Source organism: Corvus hawaiiensis, chromosome 10 (genome assembly GCF_020740725.1).
Source record: "Corvus hawaiiensis isolate bCorHaw1 chromosome 10, bCorHaw1.pri.cur, whole genome shotgun sequence".
NCBI classification, from domain to species: domain Eukaryota; kingdom Metazoa; phylum Chordata; class Aves; order Passeriformes; family Corvidae; genus Corvus; species Corvus hawaiiensis.
The window spans coordinates 19,919,049-19,941,038 of NC_063222.1; the positions used below are offsets into that span (position 1 = coordinate 19,919,049).

Here is a 21,990-nt window from a genome sequence, read left to right on the forward strand (position 1 = left end):
AAAGAGCTCCAGCAAGCTGGTTAAAAACCTGACATCGCATGGCTCAGTCCACACCAGCTACTCCTCAGCCTGGTTCCCAGGCATCCTCCCCTCCAGAGTGCTCTGCAGGCTTGTGACCCGGGCTGTGCTTTGCTGCTGGTGTCTTGAAGTCACTGTCAATCTTATTTTGCAGCTCAGAGACTGAAAAGGGCAGCTAGGAGCAAAGAGGGCCAATACTTCTTTTTATTTTTTATTTTATTTCCCCCAAAGATGCTTGAATACAGCCTTGAATTTTGCATCTGTAATATGATTGTAGATGTAAATAATAATAATATTTTAGACTTCAAAATAATCAATTTTCCACTGTAGGCCGGTAACTAGGAGGCCAAATGCAGTCGTTTGTGACTGGCAGTGGATTGCAAGGGCAAAGATCTGAGGGCTGCTCTTAAATCCGTCCCCAAAATGTCTGGTGCTCTATACACACACACTGTAACAAATTAATGTCAGATGCTGCACTTGGTATAATTAGACAGGATTTAGAGTGGCAGAGCCAGCAAATTGCTACGATTTATGTGAAGCCCCTACCCCAGGGTCTGCACCCACCGCTGCTTCGTCGTCACTGAAAATTCATTCATCAGTTGAAGGACACAGCCCCTGGGTTGCTTTGCACAATTTGGCCCCCAATTTGGCCCCTGGATGGATCCCTGATGTCAGCTCCTTGGGATGCCCTTTGGGGTGCAGGATATCAGTAGGAGCCCACAGTGCTGATAAACTAGATAAACCACAAAGGACACCTACCAGAAGGACACCAGAGCCAGAGTGCTAGGAAGCACCAATCTGCTTAGTAAATCTTCTGCCTTTCCCCAACACGGAGTATGAATTAAAAAAAGATTAGAAAAAAGAAAAAGCGCTTTCATTCCCTAGTTCTTATTCAGAGATAAACTCAATCTGGTTTAACTAACTAAGCCAAGCTCTGGCAGCGGCGGCGCGTGAGCGGCGCGGGTCTGCTCCAAAGTGGAACCAGCTCCCAGCCCCACACTTCAGGAAACATCTCATCCAGCGAACCTCGTATTTTTCCCACAAACTCCCCTCGAGCTGTAAAGCACATCTGGATAATTTTAGGCAGAAAGGGATTTTCCCAGAAAGTTGCAGGGGGAGGCAAGGGCCTGGTTATATTTGGAAACCTCTTTCAAGCACGGAGACCCCGTTGCGGCAGCAGTATCATGGGGTGATGCTGAGCGGCGCGGCGGCGAGGGCGGCTGTTGCACCGGCATGGAGAAATATCTGGCAGCAATTTGTGGCCATGGGTGGGTTTTTCTCCTTGCAGCTGAATTTTGGAGCGTGCTTCTGCCTGTACTGGCTCAGCTGCCCTGGGATGAAGCAGGGACCTGCTGAAATCCTCTGGAGATTTGGTCCAGTGGCTCCAGGGCAGCTCCGGACATGGCACTGCTCAAAAGCAACGGAAAGGCAACAAAAAAAAAGGCATTTTGAATAGACAAAGTGCCCCAAGTGCCCCAGGGCCCAGTCAAGCATTGCTCAGAGGGGCCGGTGATGAGGGTATGAGGAGGCAGCTCATCAAGCCCTTATTAGCACAGGAACTGCCGAGTGCAAATTAACGCGCCAGACTCTGTCTCGTCCCAGCCGTACGGAGAGCGCTGCGTGCGCAGCCACGCTGAGCAGTTTAATCAACTCAGAAAGCAATTTGTTCTCTCTCTCTTTATAACCTTGACAAGCTAGTGGGTTATTTTTAAGCACACCAGCAAAGGCAAAGGCAATTCCCGGCCGGTTGGCAGCTGGCTGGCGAGCCACCACGCTGGGCAGGTGAGCAGCCCCTTGCCAGCTCCGCTGCAGAGCAGGGGAAAGCTTTCATCCACACACCCCCAGGCCAGGGGCACTCTGCCATGGGCACAGTCCATCACTTTGGGGCAATGCAATGCCCCAATGCTGTTGACCTGGGGACACATGTGTGCCCTGTTTGCTGTGTGCTGTGCTGTGGAGAAGGTCCAAGAAGCCAAGACAGGTGCAGGGCTGAGAAACTGAGTAAGAACAACTCAGGAATGATGATCCCCCAGAGGATGGATGGGTAACTGAGGGGAACTGCGTTGTAGTGGCATTGCTCGCCCTGCCCTGTAATTTCTTCCCCCAGAGAGGGCTGTCCCCGGGAAGGGAGGGTGGAGGAGATGGTGTGTTGGGATGGCAGACCCACTGCCACATGCACCCTGACACCCAGCCTGTTCCTTCACCTCTTACCGTCTCCCAGTGAAGGAAAGCGGATGTTTTGCAGGCACAGTGCCTGCTGTGCAGCACACCAAAGGCCACCCAGGCACTGGTGTCAGGGTACCAGCCCAGATTTTGGCCAGGGCAGCTCCTGCCCTCCCTGCTGCAGCATCCCTTCTGCCCACTGCAGTACTGGCTGGGTTTGTCCTGTGGAGTCTCCTTCCTTCCAGAGGCCAACTGGACCACTGCGGTGGGAGATATGGGACCTGGAAACCTGAGAGTAGGCGCAGCTGCCTCTGGCTGCTCCGTGTCCTCAGGGCACTGGGCCGTGTTTGCTTTGGCCTGTGCTGCCCCAGCAGCTGCTCAGATGTGCTGGTGATAACACGATTAGCAGTAAATTGGTTAATGCTTTCCCAGCAAGCAGGATGCACAGGGTGCAGAGGCCACCTCCCTGCCACGACCACCACAGTCCTTTCAGACCCAGAGGTGTTGGGCACTCCTGGGGACAATGCTGCCATGCTGGTCCCCCTCACCTGGGAACCGGGGAGGGCCTGGGGAGCAAAATTCCTGCCCCAGCAATGATACGGTTCAGCGCCTGCACTTCCAGCTGATATAAAGCAATGTCCAAGTTTATAGAGAATTAGTGAGACTAAGAAACATTATTTTTCTTTATTAGGTTAAAGGGTAAGCAAATACAATCAATCTTGTCATGTATCACAAGATGTCAGCAACTTCCCACCTCAGCCAGAAAATTACCGGCTCCTCAGTGGATTGTGGAATTACATTTATAACCGCAGAAAACAAATATATACATGTATATTTTAATGAAAACACTGAAGGTCGCTACCTCACATCATCATCACAAATAGGTTACTGCTGAGCTAATTTAATCAACAACGAAATCCAGGCTGCAGAGGAACCCCCACGTGGAGGAAGATGCAGCCCACGTAGGGAGATGAAGGTATTGGTGAAGGGATCTGCATGGGATGGATCTGACAAACATGACCCCAAGCCCCAGGCTGGGCTGGTGTCCACAGGCACTTGCTGCCCCAGCCCCCAGCCCAGACCCAGATGAGTGCAACCATGCTGCTGTGTTCTGCCCTGTGTTTTAATGATGCTTTACCCCATGTTTTAGCCATGGGGACATTTTGCAACAGCCCTATTCTGGCTCAGTTTGGCTTCTTCATTTAACAGCTTCCTAATTCAACTGCACTCATCCCCATCCTTCCCTCGCCATTCCTGGTTCAGATAACCTTGCTGAACTCCTCTTGGAGATTAACCAGCGGGAGGGAGCCCATTAGCTGGTCTGAGCTTCAGAGGTGCTAATCAAAGCTAATGAATTAACCAAGAGGGTGTTGATTTCCAATCTGAGCATTCAGGAGGAGGGACAAGACCTGTCCTTCCCTCTGCCCCATCTCCTGCATCCCACTGCAGTCCCCTGCTCTGACAGTGCAGGATGCTGCCCTCTCCCCTTGCTCCCTCCACAGTCCCACCTGGCCCGAGGCCAGCCAGGGGCGAGGTAAGAGGAAAGCCCTTTTGAGCTGGGAAGACACAAATAATCATTGTAATAACGACTGGTAGGACTCCGAGCTGCCTGCCAAGATCACGAGCTGCTCAGACAGCCCAAAGAGCAGCGAGGCTGGAAGTCACCTGGCAAGCATGGGGCTGTCCACAGTGATGGCGGGGCAGAGGGCAGGGAATGCGGAGAGGCGAGGAGGCACAGGGGCCGGAGCCTTTCCTGCCTGGCAGGATGAGGGATGGGGCCAGCAGGGCCAGTCTCACCGTCGCGGGCACTGTGCCATGAAGGAAGCTGTGTGTGCCGACCGGCACTGCCAAGGGCTGCTTCTGCCCCGTGTGTGACCCTGCCTTAGCCCTGCTGTCCCCATGCAAGGGCGGCTGGGTGACAGTTTATCCAGTACCAGAGTGACTGTGTTGCTAAACATGAACTGGTGCCCTCCTCGCTCTGCAAAGGGCAGCACTGAATCATCCCCTTTTGCAGCTCCAGGCCCCCAGCTCCAATGTGTCCACATGTCAATTCCAAAGCAGAAATATTTGGTGGCTCTCAGCAAGGTCCCCCAGCATGGAGGCAGCAGGAGGAGAGAGGTGGCCCAGGCAAGTGCTGCTGTTCTCTTGGTGGGAGAGGATATGGTGGCGTTTTCCCACCCCAGAACAGTGCACTTTCCAAGGTCTGGTGTGCAGGGTAGGTGATGATGGTGATGCTGTGCCCTGTCACTGCAGCATCATGCCACAGTGGACCAGGATCAACCCTTGCCCCTGAGATGCTCGTGGGCAGGTAGTCTTGGATGTGTATCTCTCTTGGTGATGATGTGCACACAGAGCTGGTAAGGCCCTCATACCCAGTCAGGTCCTGTCTGTCCCTCCCATCCAGCTGCCCACAGAGCCACGCTGAGGTCTCTGTCACTCCTGTCACCCAGCAGGCACAGATGAGGTTTCCCCAGCATTTGTTCTCCAAATCTGCCAAGGGAGCCCAGCCACCCCCCTGAGGGTAACACAGCCTGAGCCTTGTCTGGCAGAGTCACCACTGCACTCCAAATCCCAGCGAGTGCCCAGCCTGTGGTGACAGGGACCATAAAACACTTGCACGAGCAGACACGCGGCAGTGCTGAGGGCTGGCTGGCTGGCTGCCTCTTTGGAGAGTGTCCCCGATTCAGAAGTGCCCAGGGTTGCCCAGGCTGCTCAAGGCTCCTCTGGGAGCTCTGGTTCAGCCCCTGTGCATTGCAGGGAAGCTGAGGCGGCTCAGAGCTGCAGAATTACTGAGGTTGCACCACTTGCTGCTTGCCCAGCTGATGTTGGCTGACAGCTGCTGTGCACACACTGATACTCACCGGGACTGGCAGCAGGATGCTGTCTGTTCCTGCCTGGAGTTTGCCTGCACCACCTGCTGCCCATCAGACAACGACGGCTTCAGCGTGCAGAGCCCAGGTGCGGGTGTGCAAGCCAGTGGCACGTGGCACAGCCACCAGGCTGAACAGCATGCCTGGGGAACTGAAACGTGCAGGCGCAGACACACAGAGTGCCCCTGCACCTGGTGGCACATGCAGACCCCCCAGCCTCGAGCTGGACTCCTCCACCTGAGCCCAGGGCTTTCAGATGAACTCAAAAACCTTTAAAGAAGGTTTTGCAGCAGGACATGTGCAGGAGGACTGTGGTGAGCCAGCTGCCCTGGTGCTGCAGGCGCCCTGCATCCGCAGCCACGATGTGCTTCTGCTGGGCAGCCCCAGCCCGCCCTCATTTATCTCCCCTCCAAATTGTGAATGAACGAACTTTCTCCCAGAATAAATAACAATCGCTCAAAAGTTATTTTAGGGCTGGTCTCGGTCGCTGGAGTTTCCGCGCCTGCCGAGGCCCATCACATTGTTTTCTGCTGCTTTCCTTGGCACGGCCCCAGTCCAGGGTTCAGAAGTTATTACTATAAAAGTCAAATTGCTTTGAGGGGGGGAGGCTGGGGCAGGCAGGGTCGGTGGAGGGAGAGGGGATGGGATTCCTGGAAAGTCTCCAGCCAGGGATAATTGGAGCTGTGCGGGGTTGGACCAGTCCCCGCCGTGCTCGGGGGAGCGTTTCACCTGGCCTGTGGCCAGCAGAGCCGAGGCGAGGAGGAGGAGGAGGAGGAGGAGGAGGGCTGGCTTATTGCAGGCACAGCCCCCCCTGAAATACGGTGCTGCTGGGGCTTGGTGTGCTGGGGGGGTTTCCTGGGGGCCTCCAGGCTCATTCCTTGCCATCTCCTGGAGAGCCCTTGCCCATCCTCCTCCTTGCAGCCCCTTCAACCTGCGCTCGCCCCAATTCCATTTAATACTGGTTCTTTCCCCATCTACAGCACTAATTACTTTCCTGCCTTTGCACTGAGGATTGCCTTAAGCCCTGAAATATTAATGTTTTATTTCCCTTCTAAAACTTCCTCTTTCAGTGTTTGCCACCACAACTTGGTAAATTTTGGCCATCCCTAAAAGCAAATGTTCTTTCCCTTCACACCAGGCACCACACCTGGTTGCAGTAAAGCTGGCGACAAGATACCAGTCCCCATCCTGAATGAAGCAGCATCTCCCTCAATCCTTTGGGCTCTTTTCCCACACCTTCTGTAGTCAAGAGTTGCCCTGGACCTTCCCTAACGCAACAGGGCAGGAGCAGGAACTCATGGATGTGGGATCTCAGTGGGCATGTCCTCTCCCAGGGTGTCCTCATGGGATTGTGCCCTGGCTGCTGTGTCCCAAATCCTTTGATCTAAACTCGATGATTTTCCCCCCCCTTTTTAAAATGATTTCCATGAAATGGTCATGCTGATGTGTCCATGCAACCTCACTCAGTCCAGATTCAGTTTGCTCTCTCCTTTCCTCCAGGCAGCCTTATTATTATTCCCATGATTTAAGGTTGACCTTATAGCAATGACCAGCATCCTCCTGGCAGATGGGGCTACATCTATGCTGGGCCTTCCAACCCACACCCCAAAGACCTGCCCCAGGGTGCCCCTCACCCTGAAACTGGCATCCCAAATCCACCACAACCCACAGTGCTGGGGAACCGCTGCAAACACCCTGCAGCCAGGATTCACAGGCTGGGAGCAGGCAGCAACAGCCAGGAGATAAGATGTGGCTCAGCTTTGATAAATGCAGCTCATATGCCTGGAGCAAAATCATCCAACACAGGTATCCACTCAGTGAGGTGACCACTGGGCAGCAGGGCTTCAGGGGACAGGGAGCAGGCACAGGAGGTTACCTGGCAGCAGGACGTTACAGCAGAAGACATGACCTGGGGAGGTACTTCAGAGAGGACATCTTCGTGGAATCACTGACGGGAAGAGACCAGTGCTGTTCTCATCCCACTGGCACTCCAGCCCAGCTCAGCCACCCTGGCATGGCACAGAGCACATCCCCAACCCCTTCCCTGCCCCATCTCCTGCCGGGGTGATGAAATACTGCACTACCTGTGATGCTCAGAGTGAGCAAATATAAAAGCATTAACTGAGTAAAAGGAGGAAAAATGTGAGGAAAGGAGAGAAAAGGTGAATTTCAGCTCCAGGGCAGCTGGGAGACAGGCAGGGCACTCTGCCCCATGCACCTGGGACCTCACTGCCTGAGGACATGTGGAAAACCCCTGTCCCAGGGCTGCAGAGTCGCCATTCCACACCTACCATGACCCAGCACAACCCCCCAGGCCCAGCTGCTGGGGAAAGTCTCTGCTTCTTGCAGGTAAAAGCCAGCAGAAATTATCCCTGGGGCCACATGCAGGTGGGCTGGTGGGTGAGGCGGGCTCCTGGCTCCTCCGTACAATTTTCCACCTAATCCTTCCTTTTATAGAATCATAGAATGGTTTGGGTTTAAATGCCGTCTAGTCCAACCCCCTTGCCATGGGCAGGGGCATCTTCAGCCAATTCAGATACTCAGAGCCCCATCCAGCCTGGCCTTCCAGGGATGGGGCATTCACCCCATCACCTCTCTGGGCAACCTGTGCCAGTGTTTCACCATCGTCAATGTAAAAAACTCATTCCTTATATTTAATCTAAATTGACCCTCTTCCAGTCTAAACCCATTGCCCCTTGTCCCGTCCCTTTTAACCCCCTGCTGCGAGCCCCTGCCACCCCACAGCCCCTCCACCGCCCCTCTCCTGCAATCGCCGTCCACCAGGCATAGCTGGTTCCTTCTCTATCCCTTCCCTAATGGATCTGACAGCTGCTCCCTGCACTGGGCCGGGTTTCAGTTTCCCCACGCTGAGGTTTTCTTGCACAGTCTGTTGCAAAGCAAGAGCCAGGGCTGTCTCGGCTGGGCGGCAGCGATGCTCCCTGGCCCTGGCGTGGCTGACAGCTGGGTCACCCTGCCGGCACCCTCGCAGGCACTCACCGGCACGCTGGGGACGGGAAGGAAGGAATAGAGTCGTAGGAATCAGATTATGAACTGAGCAATATCACGTGCGGAAGAGCCTGTGGGGAAGGGGCTTCCAGGGCTATTTTTGCCCAACGAAAGTTGCAATTAATTTGCGGAGGAAGCCGCTCAGCATTAAGAAACCCTCCAGGCAGAGTCCGGACCCAGGGACACACATCCCATTATTTTCTCGTTTAAAAACCATCTCGGTGGTGAATGGGGCTGCTCCCCCCGGGCTGGCGCTTACGGGGAGCCGGGGGGGAGCTGGGGAAGGGGGGAGCTGGCTCTGGAGGGGCAGGCGTGTTTGGAGAGGGAGAGGGAGCTGAAATTAACCTTGGAAAGCATTCAAATTAGGCTGTGTAATAAGAGACCCACTTCTCTGGGTAAATTTGTTAGGATTAGGGCTCAGTGAGCTGTTGAGGAGAATTCAGCATGGCTCAGAGCCAGGACGAAATGAAGCTCCTGGCTTGGTCGGCTGCGGGAAAGTCCAGGCTAATGGGCTTTGGTTCAAACTTTGATAGGAAAAAAATCCAGGAACAAAGGCACTAATTCTTCCAAAAGCCCCAAAATCTCAGTTTATACATTTCTGTTTATGTTCATTCATAATAGATATACACAGCTGTTCTTATCATTCATATTCAAATTCCATATGCATCCTTAGCAGTTAGTACTCCTGCCTCAAAATGAAAAAAAAAAAAAAAAAAAAAAAAAAAAAGCCATGTGGAAGATTAAAGAACACTGAAAAACAACCTGTCTTGGTGTGTGAATTCTCCCAGTATCTGTGTCTGAGCTCAGGTCCTTGCACTGGGGTCCAACCTCGGGACAGAGGAGGAGCCCACTGCCAGCCTGGGCTGGACATTTTAGGGACTTATTTGAGCCTCTTTGTCACCTGCCACAGACCACCCATCTGCTGAGCTTCCTCTGTCCCGGGTAGTGAGGTGTCCTGGCACCCATCAGTGTGCCCACAGCTTCCCCAGTGATATTCTGCAAACCGGAGAGGAGTGGATGAGCCTGACTTGCTCCCCAGGGCTGGGGCATCTGTGCTCACACTGCCCTGGGTGAGCAGAAGGGAATTTTTCCAAATTCAGTGGTTTAAAGCTAAAAAAAAGCACCCCCAAACAACCAAACCCACGATTTTGCGTTATTTGGTCTTTTATTTTAAAAAGTTTTCTCTGTCTTACATTCTAGAGGATCTCTCCTTGCTTCCTTTAAAAATTTTCCCTGGACTAAAGAACAACCACAAAAAATCTGGATATCTCGCAGAATATTTGCATCCTAAACCTTATTTTTTGATCCCTGGAGTTTGCTCTTACAGACAAATCTAGAGCTGTTGAGTAAAGCTCATTAGTAGGAACTATCTGCTAGAATGAGCAGCAGGGACACAGATAGCACAGATACTTAGAGTGTTGTCACTGGGTTTCTGAGTTAATCCTGCTGAGAAGTTCCCCTCTCAACTCGGAGCTGTTGTTCTGCACATCCACGACGCTGCTATTGATTCTTAGGATTATTTGGGAAGGCTAAGACTCCGTTCCTCTGCAGTGGATGTGTGACCTGTGCTACCTCAATGCAGAGAGAAAGAACAGCAGCAGTGGCACTGGGCTGCTGCAACAGCCCCTGACCCTCCTCCTCCTCCTCACCTCTGCACAGTGCCCAGGTGAGATGCGGGTTCTGGCACAGCAGGGACGTGGCCCGAGCTGTCCTGGGCAGCTCTAACCCGTGTTCCAGAGCCAGGAGGGGGGTGACGCGCCCTGCGGAGCAGCGTGCTGCTGCTGTATTTACATTCCAGCGTAAATTAGCTTCTCCTCTGGTCTCTCACGCGTCCTGTCCCCGTCCCCTCCTGTTGCGCGTTCCCCCGGCTGCCACAGCCCCTGCGTCTGGTTGAAATATCCTTTAATCGGGAGCTCATGTCTTCCGGCCACAGCAGAAGGGGAGCGGCAGCCTGGGGACAGGGGACAAGTCGAGCACGCCCAGACAGAGCCCCTCGTCCCCGTGTGCTGTACGGTCTGTGGTGCCTGGGCGGTGCACAGGGCTGTACCCGTGCCTTCCCCTGTCATCCTCAACACCCAGGGCACAGGTTTAACACCTGCCCAGGACATCAGCCCCACGGATGTGTCCCCCACTCATGCAATGTTTGGGTGCCCGTGAGACGTGAAGGGAGGCATTGTCCCAAGACTGAAAGATCCCCTGTGGGCTGCAGCAGGCAGGCCGGAGGAGTAGAAAGCAGGCTCACCCAGCCGTCTTTCATTTTGTAAACAAACACATGAAGATCTGGAAGCAATAAATCCAGAGCTTGGACTACAAAACCAAACACGGCTGCAGCTCCCCCTTGGAACAGGAAAGTGGGAGGAGGAGGCCAGCCACAAAGCCAGCCGAGGAGCACAGGCACTGTGTCCCCTCCTGAAACCACCAGGATGCTTTAAAGGGGCTGCTTCAGGGTGCTCTGGCCAAAAATGTGTCCCCAAAAAGCTGTCTGTGGTGGTTCTTTTGTGCTGTCAGTCAATGTGCCCCAGGGATGCACAGAGCATTCTTGGAAGCAGCCTGGATTGACAGGTCCCAGGGTGAGCAGCCGTCCCTCACCCTGCTGGGAGCAACAGGAGCAGAGCCCAGGGGTGCAGAGGGTGCACTGGGAGGACATGTAGCCTCAGGTGTAGGGCATCACCCACACCCCATGCTCGAGGTGCCAGCTCATGCAGCAGCCAGAGCCCCCTCGGGGGCTGTGGGCCACGTGTGCTGTGCCAGTGGGTGCCGTGCCCAGCTGCTGCCCTGATGTGGGGCTGCCCTGGGGGTGCTGCTGTGGGAGGGGGCTGCCCAGGGCTGCTCTGTGGGCAGGGCTCTGCCTCTGCAGGGCACCCAGCCAGGCATTTCCCAGCCTGGGTGCTTCCTGCCCATGGGTGCAGCGTGGTACCCAGTGGCTGGGATGACTCCCACCTTCCAGTGCTCCATGGAAAACCAGCTGGGAGTCACCAGACTGGAAAACCAGCTGGGAGTCACCAGACTCTTGCTGTGGGCTCCTGTCAGATCTCCCCAGTCCAGATATCTCACTCCTGCTGCCAAGCCCCCCACTTTCCCCCTCCCATCTTGCACCAGGAGCTGAGCATTTGTGTTGCTGTGCTGGCCCTGCCAAGACTCTCGGGCTCACTGCCACCTGCCCATGCAGACGGAAGGACAGGTGTGTGCCCAGGCTGTCAGCATTGCCCCCAAACCAACAGAGCTCACTTAGGAAGCCCTGAGTACCATGTAGCTGGGGACATCCCACCCCAAAGACTTGAGGAGTCCTGCTCCCATCAGGCTGGAGACCCAGGGAGGAAGAGGAAAATGAGGATGGAGAAGTGACAGCACAACCAGTGGGCAGTACATGCCATTAGTGGCCAAGCCTGCACTTCCCCGTGGTCAACCTGCAGTAATCCCAGCTTCCCCACATCCCTGCCAGGTACAAGGGCAGACTGGGTGCCCACCAGCTCCCTCCCCAGGACCCCACTCACCTGACTCGATGATCTTACAGGTGATCTTTTCCAACCCAGATGATTCTAAGACTCTATTACTTCCCCTGGCAGCCGGGGAAGCTGCAGCAGCATCGGAGCTGCCTTCTCCTTCCAGCACTCGGCCAAACTGCTATTTGTAAAACAAAGGTGAAAACATCAAATCAAATTGATGAGTCAGAGGAGAAGTTCAGAAAACAGGGATCGCGGGGAAGGGGAGAAGCAGGATCTCCATCTCCCCTCCCACCTGCCAGCAGGCAGGGAAGCAGGCAGGGAAGCAGGCAGCACCTCGCCTGCTGGCAGCCCATCACGGCTTCAAAGCGGGCGCAGATCGGATCTAGCAGCAGCCAGGGATGCACCGAGCAAGCGCTTAGGGGGGAAAGGAGATGGCTCCGATAAGCCAACGTGTGAACTCCCATGTTTAAATTAACTAATGACATCAGATGCTGCCGATAGTCTGCAGGGGATGGGGAGGAGTGATTTATGGGAGAAGATTAAACAGACTAATTAGGCCAGCTTTACCACTTGGGAGTTACCCAGCCAGGCTGGGGGCTGTGCCAAGGAGGACCCACTGTGCCCCAGCCTTGTGAGAAAGGATGGGGAGCAACTCCAGGCTCTCCTCCTGAAGCCACAGGTGCTCTGGCAACCTCCTCACCCAGGAGCATCCCTGCATGAGCACAGGAGATTCCACCGTGCACCCCAGCACTCGCCCACAGCTGCCCGCTCTCAGGTGCAGACATGGGAGACTTGTGAACTCTCTTCTGCTGCATGACCTGCACCTCCCCAATGCTTCCCAACCAGCACAGAGGGCCCAGGGTCTGCTTGACCCTCACTGCTTTATGGCCACTGGACCAGGCACTACATGGACCAGGCACCACAGCTGTCAGGTCTCTGGGGTGAAGTGCAAGGTCAACAGGACTCACGCCAAGGTTCTTTTGAATCCCAGTTACATACACACCAAGAATCAGTGATTTCCAGTGGCTGGGCAAGCACTGAGCCCAGCCTCATGCTGCACTGACTCACCGCTCTCACGTGTAAGAAGTTGCCGTGGTCTCAGCCAGGAGAGCTTTTTATCACGTTATGGGAAAGCACTTGCAGTTTCCTTTTCCAGAAGCCCTGGATATAATAAAAAGGCCTCCTCAGGCTTCAAAGCAGGAGGATTTTCATTGCTTCCTGGGCCAAGAACAAAGCACCATTGAGCACAGCCAACAGTTGTTGTCTCTGTCCCTTGATGTGCATCAAGCATTCCGGTCTCAGGCTCAGAGGGCTTGGTTCACGGGGATGGAGACAGGTTCATCCACAGCCATTGCTCTGGACCAGGAACACTCTGAGATGGGTTTGCCCCCCTTGAATCATCCTGGTTTCACCATGAACTGCCAGGGTGGCCATGGGCAAAGCATGAGGAGTGCTGGTGGCCTGACCCTGGGGCTGGCATCACTTCCCCGTCCACCCACTCGGTACCTGCGAGACAACGAGGCACTGCTGGACTGTATAGCATGGTTTTCAGCAGGGATTGAATGCATGACTCTGTAAATAACACAGAGGTACCATGAAAACAGCTGTTTTCATGTTAAAATGGAAATTTAACAGAGTGACAAGCAGGAGCTGCAGGGGATGCAGCATGGGCTTCCTCCAGGGACCCACACAAGTTGCAGCTTAGTGCTGGGGCACAAACTTCCCACCATGTCCAAAGCCCAATGCTGGGGTGCTGCTTGCCCAGAGCAGTTCAGGGGATTTGCTGCCCCTTTCCCCTGGGCTCACAGACAGCTGGAGCCCTGCTTTCAGCCTGCTGCCTCTGGCACTGCGATATGCCAGGGACAGACAGCCGGGGACATTTCCCAGATGCCTTTGGAGAAACAGGAGTTCCTTGTCACTGCTATCGGCATGAGGCTCTTGGGCCCTTCCCCTGCCCACGCTGGGTCTGGGACGGGTTTCCTGGAACTCTTTGTCATCAGTTCATGGGGACTGGCTGGGGAGGGCTCTGCCTGGCATGGTGCCACCAGTCCCATTGCTGGAAATGAGGTTTTGGGAGCAGAAATTTCTGATGTCCCCATGGCTCCTGTGTGCAATGCAAAGAGCCAGGCCAAGCAAGGCTGTGATGGTCTCATGAGCCCCTGCCCACTCCCAACATCCCTTTCTGCCAGCCCATGTTCTGTTTCAACCACCTCACCCCACTTCCCTGGGAAGCAAAAAACCTTCATGTTTGTGCAGAGACAGAGTCAGGACAGTTCACATGGGGAAAAAAAAAAAGAAATAAAAAGTCAGGGGAAAAAGCCTGGGCCCACGATGTCCCACAAATACCGTGCTGTTGTGGCTGCCTGTGAGCTGCTTCACCTGTGCACAACATCACTGGCAAGAAATTACTCACTGCACAATATTTTTGTTTCCCCAAACCATTAATGAATTATTTAGGCATCTCTAGCAGTTACATGGAGAATGATCAACTGCTGCTCAGTGTGGGCTGCCTCAGTGCCTGCCAGGGAGCAGCTTTTGAGAAAAGCACCCCAATTGTTGTGACACTCCATGTGCCTGAGCAGAGCCATAGCACTGCAGAGCTTGCTGCGGTGCTGCCAGCAGGGCAAAGAACGTCATCTCTCCCTACAAAGGCTACGACCAGGAGTAGGAGCTTTGTTCCAGAGCTGGAAGAGTGAAGTTCACCTGCTCCACCTCCCCCAGCCTTTTCCTCCCTGCAACGTGCTCCAGGCACCTGCCCAGTGCCAAAACCGTGGAGAAACTCAGCACTGATTTGTAATGTGTGAAGGTAATCCAGTGCTGGAGCAAACTGCTGCACTGAGTCACAGCAAACCTTGGCTACCTGCTAACGAACACGGGCCTGGGATGTCTGAAACCTGCAGAGAAAGCCCTGGCTGTGCAGAGGGGAGAGCTCTGGCTGCTGCCGATTGCAGCCATGAAACTTCATGAGGGTGATGCTGATCCCTGACAAAACAGCCCCTGTCTCATCAACTCAGTGCAGCCTCCTGGAGCAAGGTACCACTTGTCATCCTGCACTAACACTACCACGCACAAGCTGGAGGCTCCTGAACCCAGGCAAGCCACAGGCAAGGAGGTATTCCCACCTACTTGAAGAAATACCTTTAATCCTGCAGATAAATGCACTAAACGTGGAGCAATGAGGGGATAAAAGCACTCTAAGAAAACTTCAGAAGGACAGAAGTCCTTTCATAAAATCGCTCTTCCCTGTTGGAAAGGCTCACAGTGAGTGAGGATGGACTACTGCTGCTCTGAAGGTGAGCACTGGCTTGCCTGGTGCCTTACTGCTGAAGGATGTGGCAGCTAATGGGAGAAGTAGGGAGCTGGTGCTGCCCTGCAGCACAGTAGGGCTCTCTGCCCTGTAGCTAAGGAAGAAGGTTATGTTTTAAAGCCAGAATCCCCAGCAAGGGATGGAAAGCCCTGTTCCTGGCTGTCTTTTCTGTCAGTATGGTCAGCAGGCTACTGATGCCAAGAGAGACACTGGTCTTGAGGAATGACGAGGAAGCTCCTGGTGCTTTCAGCTCAAACATAGTCTCCTCATCCCTTCCCTCTCTCACTCTCACACCAAGTTTACAACCTCTGCCACAAACCCATCTTTAGGCTCATCTTGGACAGGCTGGAGGCTGCATGGGTGTCTGGGTGGGTGTCAGCCTCACTCACCAGCCACCCACTGGATCTTGCTCCCCAGTAGGGTCTGTATCCCTTCTGGCAGCCCTCAGCCTCTCTCCCAACATTTTGCCTTCTCCCGTTCCTCCAGCTCAGCCCCCTGCATGGCCTCAATTTCTGGCAAAGGTTCCCATAGACCCTGGCTGCCTACGCCCTTCTCAGACCTGGGGACCATCACCTGCTTCCAGCTCCTGAATGATGTCCAAATCCTCCTGCTCACGGTTTCACAGCTGCCTGATGTCTCAGTCATTCCCAACCTGCCTAGTTCATGGCATCCCTAGCACTCCCTGAGCTTGGCATGCTCCTGGTCCAAGGTTCCCAGTCAGTCTTTCATCTTCTGAATTACTTCCCCTATGCTGAAGAATGGGACAGAAAGAGCTGGGGGGTGCAGGTGAGGATGGGTCTGGAATCCATGCAAGCTTGAGCCTGAGTATCTGTGCCTGGGTGCTCAGCCACTGCAGTTTCCAGAGGAGAGCCCCCTCCCCAGGAAAATCACTCAGCCCACTTTGGCTGCTTCTGAATTTGGCAGAGTACCTCACCTGGGCTCGATGGTTTGGGCAGTTTGGCCTTTTCCATACCCCACGACTCCCCAGCGTTGGTCCCTCTGATGTCTCAGCGCTGAAAGCTGAGATAAGACCTGGAGGGAGGGAGGGACTCCCTGTAAGTGAGAGGGAGTTTGCAGACATCACCGCAGCCCCAGCTTCCCCTCCTTCATCCCCAGCCCCACTGCGCATCATGTGGCTCTGCCTGCAGAGGGGCCTCAGACCAGAGAAATACACGCTTTTTTTGTCAGGGCTGGTCACCTCATGTTTATTTCCCTTTGCCGTGTGAGCAATTTCCCCTTCCCACACAGGCAGCGACGGCTGTGGCTGTATCAAACGCGGCCGTAGGGATGGGGCCAGCCCTACCCCGTGCTGGCAGAGCCAGGCAGGGACGCAGGGCCGTATCTCATCCGCTGGCATGCAGCACGCCGCGCCTGCAGGAAACATATGTCACTGCTTAAACAGATCGTGAAAGCTTCAATCACTTCCTTATGGCGGAGCCGGGCTGAATTCATACCAACAGCCAGCAACTCCTGCGCTCTTTCCTGTGAGCGAGACCAGCCCTCGGCCCTGTGGGGTGCTCCCCTGCCTCGGTGCTCCCCTGTCCCCACGGACAGCTCCACAGGGAGCTGTGAAACACCATCCGGAAAAACAAACCGCTTCTTGTCAGCACCTTGTTACCTCCCTGAGATACTCCCCTCTGCCTGCAAACCTGCCCCGCAGGAAACTCAGGGAGGGAGCCCTCCCCAAATTCCCTGTCCACCCCCAGGCTCCCTCCAGCACATTTGCTGGGTGCACAGCTGCTGTGTTTGAGGTACTCTGCACTTGCTGGCAGCACATGGCCAGAGCCCAAAACAGTCTCGCTGGTCCCCAGCCCCTCACTGACCCCTGGGGCAGCCTTGGAGGAGTTCAGTGCATTTCACGGGCATGAGCTGTGCATGGAGAACAGGACCCCCCAACTCTGCCTGTCCCCAAGGAGCTTCATACAAACTTTTATTGGGGTGTCTCTCGGAGCAATCTCCTTTGGAGGGATGTCAATCACACACTCTCTCCTGCTCCACTGATGGGGTTCTGAAAGCTCCCAGTGTCAATGAAGCAGATGGCCACAGCTGCCCTGCACGCCCCATCCCCTGCAGCAGGGTCCAGGGCTGCCCAGGCGGGTCCCTGCTCCCGCAGACGTGGGTGGGTGTCCGTGAGACGATGCATCATCGCAGCGTCTCTACCATTACGCTCCGTTTTCTCCCGTGGGCTGGAAGTTGCTTTTTTTGGAAGAGATGCAGGCAGGAAATCTCACGTGGGCTTTGGTGATGAGACTGGCAGCTGCAGCCATCCAAGTCTGGTAGAAGGAGATGTTGGTGGCCAGGCCAGCCTGGCCACGGGTGCTGTTGTGATGCCAAACTACCTGCAAAGAGCTCCCCCAGATCCTCTGCTGCCACCCTGCCTTGCCCAAGGGTTCCCCCGTCTCCCTGTGTGTCCCTGCAGCCTCCAGCCACCTCCGCAACACCTCTCGCCTGGATGGAGGGGAGCACTTGGCAGTAACACCTTCCTTATGTGCCTGCAGCAACAGCCAAAATCCTTGGCCTTTCCTGGGATTGCATTTCAGTCAAATGCCCACACCCTCATGAAAGGAAAGAGCAAGACAAGAGTGTTACTTCTGCAAACACAAACACCCACAGAGATCCTTGCCTGCTGGAGACGAGGGCACACAGGCTGGTGCCATGTCTGTGCAGCTCCCACCTCCCCAAGCTCTGCTCGCCAAGACTTCACCTGAAACAGCCAGTTTGCTTGGGACAGTCCTCCTGCCTCCCTGCTTGGAGCAGCACCATTCCTGGAGCATTGCCTGCTGATCAACTCTAGCTCCTCGCCACAGGATCGTGTTTGCTTACCCAAAGCACCTTCTTGCTTGTGAAGGACAAGAACCATATCCCAGCTCGATCTCACCAGCATGATCCACCTGGGTGCCTCTGCTGCAGGACCATGTGCTGTGTTAGCAACCCTGCTTCTGTCAGTATTGGCAAATCCAATCCCAGCCAGAGCGGTGCCTCCCGCTCATTAGGGAAGGGAGTAGTACCTGCCAGAGCCCTCCCTACCCACCCCTGCAAGCCACCCTTGGGACGCTGTCCTCACTCAACCACTGTGTAACACATGTGGCAGCAAACCCGTCCCCTCTGTGGCCACAGCCTTGCCTGAGAGATTGGAGCTACCACGGCTCTGCCAGATCCCGTGCCTGCCCCAGGCAAGAGGTGGGGTGGCTGCAGCCCTATATTTCACTGCTGCACACCCATCCCCTACCCAACAGTCCTCAGGGTCGGGTTTGCCTCTCACCCACGCCTGCTGCTTTGATGGGACAGCAGGAGTGGAGCAGCCACCTTCCCACCAGGAAGGAGTTGGTGGAGGACTGTTCAAAGGCACGAGACCGTTCACATGGCCAGTTCCTGCCATGCTGATTGACCTTCCTGAGGAACACAACTTCACTCCAGTTCATCTGCTGCCTTTTATTTCCAGCACCTGGGAGCCGTCTCCCTGCCACAGCAATTCTTGTATATCAGTAGCAAGTGCTTGGCTACACAGCTAATTTGTACAAATTAAACCAATTTTAAGGGGAAGAGGAGGTGCAGATTCCCTCCCCATAAACATTTTGTTATGTGGTCTACAACCTGCTCAAACCACACAGCTTCTCACGGTTGTAAACAACTCCCAATTGCTGGTTCCTGGCTCGGTTCTCCAAAAACATTTTCGGGCCGGACCCTCCATGCCTCCCCATCTGCCCACAGCTCCAATCCCTGGAATTTACCAACACTTAAAAATATTTTACACATCCCTGTAAAATCACACACATTTAAAGCCAGTTAAGGCCTGAATTATGTTTTAAGATGTTGTCCAATTTGTAAGCATCATAAAAACCTGAAATAAGTTATCGTAGAAATAACCACAGGGAAATTACTGTCCCAACTCACACCTGAGGAGGCCGTGACCCTGGAGCGGGAGCAAACAGTTCTTGCTGTGGCTAATGCAGCCAGTGAGTGGGAGGGTTGCCTGCACTTTTGGGGGATCTATTTGACCCATCAGATTTGCTGTAACCCTGGGCAGCTTTAGGGCAGTCATTACACAGCTGACCTTCTGCTACAAGAGCTTCCTTTTAATCTGGGCATGAATTTGTCAGCAGCACAGGAGAGCCCAGCCACACTTCACCAGGGAACCCCAGGGGTGCTTGTGGGAGGGAGGGATGGGGAGTTCGAGGAGGTGGGTGTCAGGGCAATCCCCTGCCCTTGACCTGTTTGGAAGCATGGAAGGAAGCATAACTTCAGCTGACAAGCTTTTCTCCCCAAAAGTATTACCCAGTGAGTCATGCAGGAGGCAACTATGCCCATGCAAAAAACTTTCCTCCCAAACCATACCAGGGTTCAGTCTCATGTTTTGTATTTGATCAGCCTGGCCGGGGCTGGTGAAGGAGGCTGCAGACCCTCAGCAGCACTAAGAACCAGCAGGCACACAAAGTGGCTTCTGCCTCCCAAATCTCCAGTTTATCTCTGCAAGGGACCACTGCCCTCTCTCTGCTACATCACCATATTCTCCATCTTGCTTCCTTTCCAGGCATCATCCTGCTACATACTGATTTTGCTCTGAAATCCTCTTGTTTTTGCTGCCAGTTTCCAGGGAAGGAAAGCCACCACAGAGTAGGATGCACCAGCATTCCTTGGCACTGGAAGGCCTCACTGGGTTCCCAGTCACCCTGAGGGTCTTCAGTGACACATCTGGGCCACTGGCTTCCCACCACCTCCATGTTGGCTTCGAACCTCATGGATGTGCACAAAAGGTGGGCCATGAAATTAAACTGCCCAGAGAAAGACATGGAGCAGGACCCACGCCTGAGAGTGAGCTGGTTCCCTGCGTGGCGGGAGCAGCCGGATGCCTTCCCCATGTTTTGCACTCTCCATCTGTCTCCAATGGAAGGCAGAAGCCCAGCTTGGAAATGCGCTGATTCTTTCCAGAGCCACAAAACGAAGCTTTTTCATCCCAAGGATGCAGGTTGCTCTGCAAGCTGCCCTTCTGCCTCCCTAAACTCCGACCAGATTTCACACCGAGCCTTCAAAGGGAAGGAGCTGGAGCAGCATCCCCGGCAGGCAGCACAGTGGGGACTGGCCAGCTGAGCCCCCCAGGGGTACCATGGGGCCACTGATCCCCAGGGCAGGGCAACAATTTCTCATGGCAAAAAGGTGTTAAAGAAGGCCAAGCAAGCAGGCTGCGGCTCAGCTGCTGGCAGGGAATCAGAGAGTCCAGGTCTGTTTTGCTGCCAGGTTATCAGTGGATCCATCAAGGGATGCCTTCAAGACGCCAAATCTATCAGCTCTCCCATATGGATGCCATCCACACTGAGCCATTTCCTGCCTAATCGGTATCAGCCCTGCTCCTCCCTCCCCAAAAATTGCTCTCTACAGCCTGCTGCAACTCTACAAATATTTTTACAACAGGTAAAAAAGGCATGGAACGCATTCCCCCCCCCCCCCCCCCCCCCCCCCCCCCCCCCGCCCAAGCCTCCCTGGAGGCATTTGCTGTGCACCACCACAACAATGGGGATGCAGGTGCAGGAAGAAATCTCTGGGGTCTAACATTACTTTGCACTCTGGATTTTCACTGTGGGTCTGCAAATGCCCTGGCGGGTGTTGAAGGCCTTGCAGGTATCCAGGAATAAGGATGCAGGTGACAGGGGCTGGACAGGACCTCCCTGGGTGCCAGGGCAGAGCCCCAGCCAGGGTGTGCCTTATTTACCAGCAAAGAGGAGTTTACCTTGTGAAGGTTTCTGTGCCTGATAGCCTGGGATTATTTTGTCTTTCATGTGGTCTCTAATGAAAGGGAGTCTGGAACAGATGCAGATTTGAAAAAAAAGAGGAGGAGGAAATTTCTTAGCGTAGGGTTTCGGTTCCCCTGCCTATAAACAGTGCTGACAGCGAGAGGCGGCAGTGATAAACACGTCGATAAGAGCCCAGCTAGACAGGTAATCTGGCACAAAAGGTCTGTCTGGAGAAGTTTAGGCAAAAGTCGCCACACGCTGTTTAAAAAACACAAAACCTCAAGCCCTGGCCAATACGAGTGGCTGCACCAGGAAATTCCTCCTTGGGCTGCTTGGGCACAGGGTACCCCCGCGTACAAGGGGGGTTACCCCATTACTAAGCATGGCTGGTTTTCCCACATGGCAGCTGTGAGAATTCCCAGCAGAGGGATTGTTCCCAGCGAAGGCACTTGGTGTTCCCTCCACAGCCCCAAACCATCTTGCTTCCTCATCTGATGAGCTGTCACATATTCTTAGTTAAATGTCTTCAATGCACAGTATTAGGGGAAATAACTTCTCCTGTTTAAAGATTCATGGGTATAGGTGTTGGAGAGAAAAACAGCAGTTTTCCCTTCCTTGTGGTCAGGAGTTGCTGCAGAGCAGGATTGTTTCTGATAACAATTAACAGCGTCTTGGCCCAAGGATCATCCCGCTGGTGATACCATTCCCAGGGTCCCAGGTAAAGAGACCATAAATCCTAAAGCCTTGAATAAAGAGTGTAAATATTTTAAGGCAGGAGCCACATGTATAAATTGTGCAGAACTTTATAAAAGCCACAGAAAATACATCCCTGCCACACGAGCAGCATAAGCCTTACACAACAGCCGGGATGATTCACGGGAGTGGAGAGGCATGAATCACCCAAGGCGGGTGAAACAGGTTTTTACCCTGTACCTGTAATTCAGAGACAGCCCAGCTTCGGCAGGGATCTTATCAGACCCATCCTGCTCCCTCGGCACTGCTGCGTGACTTGACTTGCCGGCACCGGCATCACCAGGGTGTGATGGGAAGAGCCAGGGCAGGTTAAGGTGCTGTAGGAGAGCCAAGGAGGGTTTTCTTTTAGACCAGCTGATGCCTAGCAGGGCTGGCAGAGTGATGCCCATTATTTTCAGGTGATAACAACAAAATATTTCTACAAAGAGCCATGCCAAAGGAGCAGAAATTGTGTGAATCTGGCTAGCACAAAGCTTCTGAAGTTGAAAGTGAAATACCCGAAGGCTCTGATGGCTCCCACTTGCCAAGTGACCTGGCTGCTAACAAAAGAGCCAGTGAGGGAAATAGCCTGCTCTCTGGCAGGCATGGAGACACGACTCTCTTTAGGGCTGTGAGAACTGAATCGGTGGTTAGAGATGAAGGTGCTCATAAGAAGCTGGATTTTAAAACCCGTAAATTAACTAAGTAAGAAAGTAGCA

The 21,990-nt window shown here is 54.1% G+C and overlaps 1 long non-coding RNA gene across 8 annotated transcripts; it reads right to left on the reverse strand.

The window, feature by feature from the left end:
* Positions 1-946: 946 nt before the first annotated feature.
* Positions 947-17,822, reverse strand: LOC125331033. 8 transcript variants are annotated; one of them, XR_007205829.1, is made up of 4 exons: positions 17,634-17,822; positions 15,745-17,365; positions 11,552-13,009; positions 9,199-10,337 (listed from the first exon to the last, which is right to left on the reverse strand). It is a non-coding gene; the product is annotated as an uncharacterized LOC125331033 (long non-coding RNA). The 8 variants fall into 8 exon arrangements; XR_007205825.1 differs by having other exon boundaries at positions 15,745-15,842; positions 16,739-17,822; XR_007205826.1 differs by having other exon boundaries at positions 15,745-16,181; positions 16,739-17,822.
* Between the last annotated feature and the right edge of the window lie 4,168 nt (positions 17,823-21,990).